This window comes from Podarcis gaigeae, assembly GCF_964106915.1.
Source record: "Podarcis gaigeae genome assembly, chromosome: 7".
In the NCBI taxonomy this organism is placed as follows: Eukaryota; Metazoa; Chordata; class Lepidosauria; order Squamata; family Lacertidae; genus Podarcis; species Podarcis gaigeae.
In genome coordinates, this window is record NC_139683.1 from 49,361,476 (window position 1) to 49,374,922 (window position 13,447).

At 47.7% G+C, this 13,447-nt stretch overlaps 1 long non-coding RNA gene across 2 annotated transcripts in view; it reads left to right on the forward strand.

The window, feature by feature from the left end:
* Positions 1 to 13,447, forward strand: part of LOC310848150 — a 171,690-nt gene that overhangs the window by 113,761 nt on the left and 44,482 nt on the right. For both annotated transcript variants that reach the window (XR_014566179.1, XR_014566180.1), the window contains exon 3: positions 2,561 to 2,622. This is a non-coding gene — a long non-coding RNA (uncharacterized lncRNA). The remainder of the gene's footprint in view (positions 1 to 2,560; positions 2,623 to 13,447) is intronic.

Here is a 13,447-nt window from a genome sequence, read left to right on the forward strand (position 1 = left end):
GGAACACAGCTTAAAGAAGGTAGATTACCAGGGGGTGCTGAGTACCTTTTTTATGAAAAGGGGCAGTAGGCCAAATAAGTTTGGGAACCCCTGAGACAAACCATCTGATGGATCTTCTTTTTTCTCTCAATCAGACTGGGACCCAGTATTTTTGGAGAAGTAGTGTTTGGAGGATTTTTGCTCTATAACCTATTAAGATTGGAAGCTTGTCATCATACTTGCCATGAGAGGCTGCACACAGAAGAAGCATAGGCATGGCGTTTCTAGGTGAGTTTCTAGGCATGGTGCAACTATACACAGCGGAAAACAAAACAAATGATATTAGCAATAACCTTTGAAGCAGTTTGAATAGCAGTTCCAAGAGATGATAAGAATTCTAGGAAACCCAGGGACAATATGCAAAGGACATCTAGTGGTCTATCTATTCTAGCCCGGACAGGTGGCTTATATGGAATGCTGCAAGATATTAAGATATAATAGGAACCAAATACTAATGTAATGCTCCATGTAAGATTTAAATTATGGGTGAACTATTGCTCTATTTCAGGCTAATAGTTTGATCCAATGCACATACATTCACACATATGATTTATCTTAAGGAACCTTATGTTAGAGCAGGGATGGGGACCCTATAGGATGGGGAATCTCAGACTCATAGTGCAAATGTGACTTTCTAGGCCTCTCTATTTGGCCCCTGAGATTATGCCTGCCACTGTGTTAGATTATAGCTATGACTCCTGATCTGTGCTGTAATCCCATGCATGCCCCACCATGGGCCCATCATGGTGCCTTTTTGCTTGTTTATCTTCCTTGAGCCATGCAGTAGTAGACCTATTGATACATGTGTGAGGATGTAACATTTGGCTGAATTTATGGAAGATGAGGAACCATGGGCATAATCCAATCCAGGCTGAAGGACTATGAGGGGCAAAGAAATTACTCTAGGGGATTTTACCTGGAAGGGAACAAGGCCCTAGACACTGCTTTAGCTGCAGCACCTTTGCAAAGCTAAGTAGGGAACGTCTGGTATGGTTTCAAATTGGATGGAGAAACCACATTTTAAGATTACTGCATTGCAGACGGTTGAAGAGTTGACACTCGGGGTCCCTTCCAACTCTACAATTCTGTGATTCTAAGCCTCCTGTCTGGAAGCATCCATTGTAGGGGCTCATCCACACTTTAGCTTGTGCTGCACAGGTCAGAGTGGCTTTTCCCTTGCCACTCCCTTCCAAGGGAAAATCCGTTCTTTAGCGAAAGAGCAGAACAAATGGCAATCTGGGGAAAACTCAAATTGCTGTTTGCTCCAACTGAGAGCTAAAATGTGCTTTTCCCTGGAGAGAAACAGCAGGACACTAGGAAATGTGAATAAGCACTGAGTTGGTTTACAGAACCAGCACAACCAAATATTAAAGCTTTGTCCTGAACTGTGCTACCTAGATTGGATTGCTTCCCCATAACAAACTCCTTGCAGGTGGAAACAATTGTGCCAAAGGACGACGACTTCTTCTTCTTCTTCTTCTTCTTCTTCTTCTTCTTCTTCTTCTTTGTGAGTCAACATTCAAACACACAATGTTTTCCTTGAGGACACAGTCCAGGAAAAATTAAAACAAAAAAAATTCCTTCCAGTAGCACCTTAAAGACCAACTAAGTCAGTTCTTGGTATGAAGAAGTGTGCATGCACACGAAAGCTAATACCAAGAACTGACTTAGTTGGTCTTTAAGGTGCTACTGGAAGGATTTTGTTTTGTTTTGACTATGGCAGACCAACACGGCTACCTATCTGTAACAGGAAAAATTAACATATTGATCCTGCTGGATTGCACTGAGAAGTTATCCAGGAATGACACTGTATTATTGGACCCAGACCCTTTTCAATGACTATATTTAGAAGCTTGAAGAGTTTGATCTTGAACATTCAATTGTCCAGAGTTCCATGAGGATTGACTGATAATTTAATAACAGGAGCAGCACCTTGCCAGCTGGCAACTATATGGGCAAGACTTTTATGCAACTTTTTGGATATCCAACACATATGTACAGTCACTTTTCAGAAACTTTATTGAAAGTTTGCATCCTGAGTAGACTTTGCTGTTTATATTATCTGACATCCACATATTCCAAAAGCTTTTCAATATGGAGCAACCTGAGGATATTTTAAAGAGAACTAAGATAATAGGATATCTGATCCAAAACATTTAACATGTGGGAAAGCTCTCTCTCCCCACCCCCTTCCTTTTTAAAGAGAAAATGCAGTTCAGTCACATAAAGCCATGATACCTATAAAAACTTCCACATAAGTGCAGATTTAGCAGTATAAATGGTCAACTTTAAAGTGCAGTTAGGACTAACATTTTCTCCCTTGGCTTCGTTTCAGAGCCTCCACATGAAGGTTTATGAACACAAAACACAGAAGGAAGATTGTGTTTGATTACACTGACTGTTAAATGTGGCCTCTTAAAAAAGCTGAACTTCTCAACTTGATTATTTTTTAAAAGATACTTCAATAGACTTCAACATTCTGTTTGTACTCTCTCCCCGCCCCCCCCTTCCCCTTGTGCAGGATTTTGCATCAAACAGATTCTGGAGATTGAAAAAAGAAACTTGGTTCAGCTGTTCAGAACTGTAAGTGAAGAGTTATATACTGTATATATAAAATGTCTGTTGAATAGTGAAGTATTTGTGATATGTCTTCAGGAAGATGTCCATATTTTACAGTAGAGCCAGAATTGTTTTAAAAATAGCAGTTGAACTTAGTTACCTTTAGTCACATTACGCAGCATCAATTTTTGTATGTAAGATTTTCCTATTGTTCCTAAATAGTAAAGGTAAAGGGACCCCTGACCATTAGGTCCAGTCATGACCGACCCTGGGGTTGCGGCGCTCATCTCGCTTTATTGGCCAAGGGAGCCAGCGTATGGCTTTTGGGTCATGTGGCAAACCAGAGCAGCACACGGAAACGCTGTTTACCTTCCCGCCGGAGCGGTACCTATTTATCTACTTGCACTTTGAGGTGATTTCGAACTGCAGGAGCAGGGACCGAGCAACAGGAGCTCACCCCGTTGCAGGGATTCGAACCGCCAACCTTCTGATCAGCAAGTCCTAGGCTCTGTGGTTTAACCCACAGCGCCGCCCGCATCCCAGCGGGTGTACCTAAATGCAACAAATATAATCACCGCCAAGTTCAATGGCTTTAAAGAGGATTGGATGAATGAATGGATGATAAAGTTATCAATGGCTACTAGCCACAATGTTGCTGGAAATTCCAAGTGAGGAGAGTGTTGTTGCGTCCATGTCCTGGTTGGATTAGATGGGCCTTTGGCCTGATCCAGCAGTGCCATTTTTAAGGTTTAAGGATTTATTTTCTATAGCTCGGCAGTTTTCCCAGTTCAATAGTTATTTTAATAGTAAAATACAGGTATCGGCAGATGTTTTTCCATTGCTTTGTTAAGATGGCTATTTTGAAGGTAAAACTAGGGGTGAGAAGCAATAGCACACTATGGAAGGCTCATCCTTCTGAGCTATTCCTGATTTGGGGGGAGAGAGGGGAAATACTTGGATCATGCCTGTGTTAGTCCAAGATGAGCAGGAGGAGAGCTATCTCATATCTTCAATAGCTCCTCTGTCTCTTACCTCAGCACAATACTGAATTCCAGTGAGAAAATGACATTCCTTGCTAGTTTGAGGCAGGAATTATTTTTTTAAACAGGTTTGTCTTGTCGCCGGAAATCACCCCCCCCCCTCATTTACACGTGTACTGCACAAGCACCACACACATACACGCATCTCCCCTCCCTGACCCTAGAGATGCCCCTTTAGAGGGTCATCTCTTAAAAGCCTTCCGTAGATAAGGAAGCGCTCGACTGACAGTCTTTCGCCATAGCGCTCCGCTTCGCTCTATTTTTACTATGAGTAGACCGGGCGCCTGAACTTTAGGTCAAACAGCGGCAGCCTCAGCCAATCACCATTATCAAACAGCGCCCCTTGCGGCGGCCACGCTGGTACTGCAAGCCGCAAGCGTCTGTTCCCTCTCCTTTTGACAGCTCTCAATACAATGTTTCCGAGTTCAATTGACCGTGACTGATCTAATCAAAATGTAGCAAGTTGCTTCCGAAAAGTGAAAGTACTTTGAACTTCAAGGACCATACTCTTTATAAATTCACCAAAAATCAGCCGTACATCGGATTTTCTTCGGACCACTTTTATTTGACTACATATTACAAGGACTATCAAAGGGGGGTAACCTGACACATGGCAACCATAATCCTTCGACCGAGCGGTCACGTACTCTGCGGCGGACGTGACAACCTTGATTACCATCGTGATGGGCTCAGACAGAAGGCTATCAGTGACACAATAACTTGCATCTTTTAGTGTATTCCGCACGGACTTTCACAAAGGACTCTGACCGGATTCCCCTCAGGGGGCAGGAAACTTCGCCCTTCTCTTTTGTCTTTAAAATGACTCATGTGGGGAGGGGAGAGGAGACTCCGGCCAGGTGTCAGGGCACTCAGATTACCTGTGAAGCCCCTCCTCGACTCCTCCTAATTTTAATGTAATCATGATGTAAATATGATGTAATTCTGGGGGTGTAGCTTTGGGGATTAGCAACTAATAAAAGTTAGGGTCTTCCTTTGTTCGGGGCTTCCATCTTGCTTCACTTCGTGGGCGGTGGGAGTCCTGTCGCGACAGTCTTTTCTTAAATAAAGACCGAGCCTACTGGCTGCTGTTTTGCTCTGAATTGCTCTGGTCGGTGTCTTCATTTGTCCAAGAGAGAGCCCTCGGACTTTCCTGTAACAGTTTTGGCGACCGTGCTCAGGGACACTTGGTTCTCCTGCAAAGGTGAGAAGGGAGATAGAGGGGATCGGGCGCCACTGGGCAACATTTGCCCGGGGATCCTTTTTCCTCTCCCTGCATCCTCTTTGTGGGCGGTAATCAACCGTCACCAGAAGCCCAACCAGAGAGAGCAAAGGCGAGGTAAAGCCGGCCAAGGAAAAGGATCCCGGGATCTGCGAGGGACATCAACGGACGTGAGTATGGTTCTGAATAAGATACATTGGGAGGAGGGTGGAAGGTAACATCTCCACAACAGCCAAATCTTTCTCTTTATTTCCAACGTCACACCTAAATCTTGAATCTCTCTTTCTCTTTCTCTCTCCGTTTTCCCTTTCGGAGCGTGGCCAGGGAAAACGTGGTGCTTATTGTTTTCTGATGCCCTCTTTCGGAGTCGGCCAGAGGCGTCCCCTACGAATCTCTCTATCCTTTTCTCCCCCGTTTTTCCCCTCGGAGCGTGGCCGGGAAAAAACGTGGTACTTATTGTTTCCCTGACGTCCTCTCTCGGAGTCGTCTAGAGGCGTCCGTACGAACCCTTTCTTACTGTCCCTATTTATGCAAATGAAGCCGCCCCTCCTGCACGGCGACCTTTGTTAGGGATGACCCGTGTACGTGAGAACGCAAGGTCATTTGCTTCCTTTCAAAACTTTGTTTTCTCGGGTCCTGATCTGGCACTGCACTGCGCAGGCGTTCAGTAAGGAATCCGAACTTAATCCAAAGGCTAGGCAGGAGGCTGTTGTGGAGGGTAGAGGGGAGGTTCACAATTGGGGCCCCACACTAGGGTTAGTCTTGTAAACAGTGCTGTGGTTTAGGTTTTCCGGGCAGAGAGACCCGTGGTTTAGGTTTTCCGGGCAGAGAGACCCGTGGTTTAGGTTTTCCGGGCAGAGAGACCCGTGGTTTAGGTTTTCCGGGCAGAGAGACCCGTGGTTTAGGTTTTCCGGGCAGAAAGACCCGTGGTTTAGGTTTTCCGTTCAAGTTTGAGATCTTCAGGGATTAGTTCGTGATTTATGAATGAGAGAAATTTGTGTTGGTTCAGGATACTTTGGTTACTGAAGGAATCTTCTTTTCCGTTTTTCTCTTTCTTTTCCCCCATTGTCCGTCCTCCTTGTGTGTGTGTGTGTTCAACCCCACTGTCTTTAACGAACTCTGTTAACAGAAATAGATAAATAAGAAGGAGAGATGGGAGCTCAGGCTACCAAGCATTCAGACCGGACTCCTCCCAGTGACAAGGCTTCCGCGGAGCCTTTCCACTCCAGGGAGGACTCTGATACCCCTCTTCAATTCGTCCTCCAAAACTGGAAAGGATTGAGGGGAAGGAAGGGACTCTCAAAGTCCAAGCTAAAGGACCTTTGCAACATCTTCTGGGTCGCTTTTACCCACCACCTAGAACCAACCTCCAGGTGGCCACCCCACGGCTCTTTTAATCTCGTAAAGATACAAGCTCTTAAATCCTATCTAGCTGACGAGAGGCCCCAACAACTATACTATTTAAACATTTTCATAGAAGCCCGCGTAGTGTTTCAACGGCTGCAAGCTCAAGTTGCCCATCAAATGCCTGTTCTAAAACCAACCGGACCTCCCCCATATGATGAGATTAGAGCCCAGGAGGAGCAATTGGATAGGACCCTTGTTCCTTTCTACTACCCGGAACCACGAGCCCCCCGACCGCCAGGACCCGGGGCAGGGGACAGAACAGGAGCTAGTGGGGGAGGCGCAGGACTGAGAGAAGGTGTAGCAAACCAGCCCGCCACCGCTGCTGCCCTTTCCCAAAGTATATCCAATACATCGCCACCCCACCCTTCTTCAAGCACATCAAACCTAGAAGGAGACCAAGTAAGCTTGGATCTTGGACCCTTACTCAATGGGCAACTTCTAAACGAAGGAAGAGAGGGACCCGTCTCCAGTAGAACTAGAAACAGGGATAATTTGCAAATCGGAGAAATAGAAGGTGCCTTCCCTCTGCGAGCATTACCTATACCCCCGGCCAGAGTAGGAGACCCACCCCGCATGGTATTTACTCATCAGCCCTTCCTTACTTCGGACTTAATGAATTGGTCCGACAAGATGCCCTCCCTACGTGACGACCCTGACAAATGCCACCGCCAGGTGGCCACCATTTTCTCCACTCACAACCCTACCTGGGCAGATGTGCATATGTTGCTTGGGGCCCTATTCAATGAGGCAGAAAAGAGAGAAATACTAGCAAAGGCGGGGGAAGCTTTAACCCGAGAAGACTACCAACCAAATCGTCCCGCCTCGATGTCCCCACTGACCGCTCAGACGTTAATTAATGATCCTGACTGGGACTATAACACAGACAATGGCATATGGGGTCTAAAAATTTTTAAGAAGGCCATCCTAGATGGTATTAAAGCTGCGGGACAGCGAACCGTAAATTGGACCAAAGTCCAAGCCGTCCTTCAAGGACCTGATGAACATCCCTCCGACTATTACTCAAGACTAGTTTCTGCTATTAAGACCTGGGGTGGAATAGATCCAGAAAGCCCACAGCATGAGGTAATAGTCAAAGGATTCTTCAAGGATCAGGCCAATGCCGACATCCGAAAGGCATTAAACTCTCATCTTGGGTATGATGGAAAAACCATAAACGAAATCCTTTCCATCACGAAGTCTGTATTCAACTCAAGAGATGAACGGAAGAAGAAGGATCTAAAATCCGACTCTCCCCGGGTGTTAGCCTATGCAGCCGGGATCCCTACACCCAAAGAGAAATTTAAGCTAGGAAAATCAGATTTACCTGACGACCGTGTCTGCTTCCACTGTGATGAAGTAGGGCACATAAAAAGATACTGTCCTCTTCTGATAGGAGCCAGGAGGGCAGAGTTTAGAAATCCGAAGCCATACAGGTCAGAGTACAGGGAAACCACCTATCCCAGACCTAGGGAGCCTTCCTCTCCACACGAACCAAACCGACCCCAAGCGCAAACACAACCCTACTCAGCACCCTCACAGCCACGGCCTCGGAACCCACCTCACGACGTCACAAATCCCTTCAAACACGGTAACCGTCCCACGAACCCAACTCATGAAATGGTGATGGAGGAATACCAAGAACATTGACAATTAGATGCAGATCCCGCCTCTTTCTCTTTTCTTTGTCCCGTTCTACAACTATCCTCTTCCGACCCAATCTGCACAATGCAAATCGACGGACAGTCCTACGATTGCCTTTTGGACACGGGTGCCACTTACTCCACCCTCACCAATAGCCATTTAACCCCCGGGGAAGAAACCAGAACCGTAATGGGACTGGATGGAATCCCTCGGAACTGCCCTCTCTCCAGACCTGCAAAAGTTTCTGTCGGACCGCTATCTGTTAAACATACCTTCTTATTGACTTCTAGCCCCGTCAATCTCTTGGGGAGGGATCTGCTCTGTAAATTAAACGCCACCATACAATGTGGCCAAGAAGGCATTTTCTTACATATGCCAAATGAATCCATCTTCAATTTCCAAGGAGTCCTACAGGAAGCCCATACCACCACAATTGATCTTCCGCCCGAATTGTTAGAAGGTGTCTCCCCCTCCTTATGGGGAACCGAATCAACCTCTGTCGGACTCTTAAAGTCCGCGGTGCCAGTCAAGATTAACTACACAAAGGATCTACCCTTCCCATGTACTAAGCAATACCCCCTTCCTCCAGACGCAATAGACGGACTGGCCCCGATGATCGATGAATTCCTGAGGATGGGAGTTTTAGTCCCATGCGCCTCTCCCTGCAACACCCCTCTACTTCCCGTCAAAAAGCCCAATACAAATCCCGTCAAATGGCGCCTCGTCCAGGATCTCAGGCTCGTCAATTCTTTTGTTATACCCCGACACGCGGTAGTCGCCAACCCACACCACCTCCTAAGCACCATCCCAGAAGGAACTGTGGTCTACTCTGTCATAGATCTATGTTCTGCCTTCTTCAGCATCCCCGTAGACCCAGAAAGCCAATTCCTCTTTGCTTTCACCTGGCAAACAGGGCAGTTAACCTGGACTCGACTGCCCCAAGGATATGTAGAGTCTCCAGCAATTTTCTCATCTATATTACACCAAGATCTATCAGACGTGACTCTGCCAGGAGGCTCAGCCCTGAGACTCTACGTTGATGACATTTTACTCTGTGGTAAGGATCTAGAATCCTGCAAAAAGGACACTATAACTCTCCTAAACCTACTAGCACAGAAGGGACACAAGGTATCCCCGAAAAAGATACAATATTGTAAGAAAGAGGTGAAATATCTTGGCCACATGCTAGGAGAGGGCACCCGTGCGCTGACCACAGACAGAATTGAGGCAATAACCAAATTACCCCTACCAAAAACTAAAAGGCAACTCCGGGGTTTCATCGGAATGAGTGGATTCTGCCGAGCATGGATTCCGCGCTACGGGGAATTCACCCGCCCCCTTACAGCAATGACACACGACAATGCCCCAGACCAGCTGCAGTGGTCAGCAGAGGCACTTGAAGCCTTCGAATCTATTAAGAAAGAACTGCGGTCCTCCCCTGCACTCGGACTCCCAGATTATAGACTACCTTTTTCTCTATTTGTGCATGAGAATAAGGGAGTAGCTTCAGGCGTCCTAACACAACCCTTCCAAGGGAAGAATAGGCCTGTCGCTTATTACAGCCTTCAACTAGACACCACTGTACTAGGAAATGTAGGATGCCTTAGAGCCGTGGCAGCCGCAGCCCTGCTCCTAGAGAAGGCACAAGAAACTGTCCTGGGACACGACCTAACTGTCAACGTCCCCCATGCTGTTGCTACTCTCCTTAGCCTACAAGGATGCCAACGTTTTACGATACAACGATTAAACAGATACGAGGCCATCCTTCTCAGTCCTTCAAACGTCACCATAAAAAGAGTAAATTCGCTCAACCCCGCAACCCTTCTGCCCCTCCCTGACGATGGCACCCCACATCACGACTGCTCTCAAATAGTCCGCCATGTAGAGAAACCACGAGAGGATCTTGATTACCTCCCTTTACCTGAACCAGATCTCATCATGTATACTGACGGGAGCTCCAAGGTTATAGGAGGGGTACGGAAAAGTGGATATGCCATAGTCACCGATAGTGAGACCCTGGAGGCACGACCGATCAATGCAAAATATAGTGCACAAGCGGCAGAACTTATCGCCCTGATCAGAGCTTGTGAATTAGGAGCAGGACGAAGGATCACTATCTACACCGATTCGAAATATTGTTTCGGGTTGGTGCATGCTACCGGGCAAATCTGGTTACAGAGAGGTTTTTTGACTACAGCAGGAACGCAAATTGCACACTCCTCCCTAGTACAGCGCCTCATGAACTCAATACACCTTCCGGCAGCTATTGCAGTGGTACATTGCAAAGCACATACGAAAGGCAGGGACCCAGTCTCTAGAGGGAACCAACGGGCTGACAGCGCAGCCCAGGAGGCAGCCCTTCAGCCCCCCCCGGCAGACAATGAGTTCCAAGGACCACAAGTCTTATCAGACGTGGATTTCGCAGAAATGTACAAAACTGCGACCCCAGAGGAGATTAAAGGATGGATAGAACAAGGAGCCCACTTGGAAAATGACGTTTGGTATTTCCCGGATAAAAGACTCATAATGCCCAGACTATGGGTACCCAAACACTTGAGAATCCTGCACCAACGTACCCACTGGGGCAGAGACAAACTTATAGACACCATACAACGCTGTTGGTACGCCCCAGGGCTTGCTCTCGCCGCTAAAGCTGCCGTAAAAAATTGCCATACTTGCCAGAGCTTTAATCCGAAACATACTGCCAGATGCCCACCAGGGGCAAGACCATGGGCTTTTGTCCCATTTGAAAGTCTTCAGGTAGATTTCATAGACTTACCCCCTTGTCTCGGCAACAAACATGCTCTTGTAATTATCGACCAGTTGACTGGGTGGGTAGAGTGCTTCCCTACTCGCAGAGCTACTGCCCACATTGTTGCAAAGATCCTATTACAAGAAATCATACCCCGCTTCGGAGTTCCCCGACACATAGACAGCGACAGGGGTTCCCACTTCACATCAGAAATAATCCAACAGGTTGCAAACGCCCTCGGAATTAAATGGAAGCTACATACTCCATACCATCCGCCCTCCTCCGGGCAAGTAGAAAGAATGAACCAACAGCTTAAATCTCAGCTAGGAAAACTTTGTAAAGACTCTGGTATCAAATGGGTTAATGCCATTCCACTAGTCCTGCACAATTTAAGAGCATGCCCTCGTGGAAACCTCAAATTATCTCCCTATGAATTACTATTCGGAAGACCATCCCCAGTATATAATACCCAATTTCCAACATCAGAACTAGAGGTTGGAGAGACAGAGTTAACTAGCTATGTAATACAACTCCAGAAACAACTCACTCTTTTGCACCGATACGCTGCCTCCAGCCAAAATATTCCCCTTGATGAAAACATTCACTCGTATCAACCAGGGGATTGGATACTAGTGAAGACTTACCATAAGGTACCCTTGCAGCCCAATTGGGAGGGCCCCTACCAGGTACTTTTAACCACTCCAACTTCTGTTAAGGTAGCAGAAAAAACAGCCTGGTTGCACCACACCCGCTGCAAACCCGCATCACCACCCGAACCCACAGCAGACGACTCGCCCTACGACACACCAGCCCGCCCAACAGACGACAACACCGGCACCGAGGAGGACCAACAGACCGGACCAGATCGGGGCACGAATCGAGCCCAACAGACCGGACCAGATCGGGGCACGAATCGAGCCCAACAGACCGGACCAGATCGGGGCACGAATCGAGCCCAACAGACCGGACCAGATCGGGGTACGAACCGGGCCCAACAGACCGGACCTGACACATCAGCCCATTGGACCTCCGAACTAATCACATCAGCCGACCGGAACAACCGACCCCCTATTCGCCTCAAACTCCGTAGAACAGACGTCCGCATTTGACAGCTCTGCAGTTTGACAGCTCCATTTGACAGCTCCGCATTTGACAGCTCTGCAGTTTGACAGCTCCATTTGACAGCTCTGCGATTTGACAGCTCCGCATTTGACAGCTCTGCAGTCTGACAGCTCCGTTTGACAGCTCCACAGCCTAACGACACCCTCTATTCGCAATGGCAAATACCATACCCACTCTGCTCGTCCTTTCTCTTACTTCTACTCTCTCCCAACACCCCATAACCACACACGGCTCCTGCCCAGGATTACAAATGGAATACAAATATCTGGACTTCGGAATTGTTGACATGGTGAAAAGAGGGACACCTGACCGCCTGGGGGATTTTGAGTTCTGCCTACCCGAAACCCGCGTTCTCCTTCGACATGCCATATTACCGACCCTCGCTGTTCACCAAACCTGGGAACTTTTTATTCGCTCCCCCTCTTACATGCCACTGGGCAAACTCATCCTCACCAGAGATGGCCCTTGGAACCGAGCCCGCTGCCTCAATGGTTCTTACGTACTCTTTTCTGATGGTACACCCAAACAAACTCTGAACTGGACACTTCTAGACAACGGTGGTACTGAATCAGTTTATACTGACCGGAATCACCCCACAGACCGCCTAATTCATGGGTTTTACTGTCAAAGAGTGGATACCACCCCACGCCAAAACCATCCTACAAGGAGTTTGCCTCCGAAGGTACTGCTGCGTCTGGGACATCGGATTCGCTTCCGGTTGGGACGGGAAAGCGTACCTTGAAGGCTGGCATCACTCCGTTACACCTCCAGCAGAATGGGACACTACTGGACCCCAAAGATGTGGGGGTCTCGCCACAAACCTCACATACCTGCTCCGCCAAGACCCCCTTCACCCCGCCGGTACCGCACCTCGACAAAGGGGGGAACTGTCAATATCCGAAAACCCCAACAATAATGACTTTTTGTCCACTTGGCATTCCAACACCTATGTGAAACTGATCTCTCAAATTGCTAAACAGACGACAACCAATGAGTGTTGGATTTGTGCCAATGCTCCTGCACACCTCCACAGCGGCATACCATTTCTTGGAGTACCCCTCACCCTGCAACAACATCTCTCCGCTGACGTACAATCCTGGAACCTGACTGCCGTGAACTTGACTTACCAATACATCTATCTAACTGGTCCCACAACAGGTGACCTTTGCCGGAAGTTCAGCGGGAATGACAAAGTTATCGGCGATAGTACTTGTAAGTACACCATTGACATTACTTTAAACGGAAGGATTACCCTATGGCACCAGAACAACCCCTCTATCCACCCCAGTTTAATGTCTGCATGGAAACGCGTAATGAGCTTACCTGACCCCTGGAGCCCTTCCCCGGTCTCCCAATGTTTCTTCCGTGCTTTCCTCACTGGCCGCATAGACTCGTGTTTACAAGGGCTGTTCTGGGTTTGTGGCCACCGCGGCTATGTATGGGCCAGTCCCCACTCCCGCGGCACTTGTTACCTTGGCCTCATCCTACCTGGGGTCCGGGTCACACAAAACCTACCCCCCGGGAGAAGACGCAATAAGAGGGCAAAGGACTTATCGCAACTCTCCGACGTAGCAGCCAATAGTGAAACTTATGGCCGGGCTCTCTTTCCTGCGTATGGAGCCGGCTCCAATCACGTCGATATCCTTAAATTAACGGACATCCTACTAA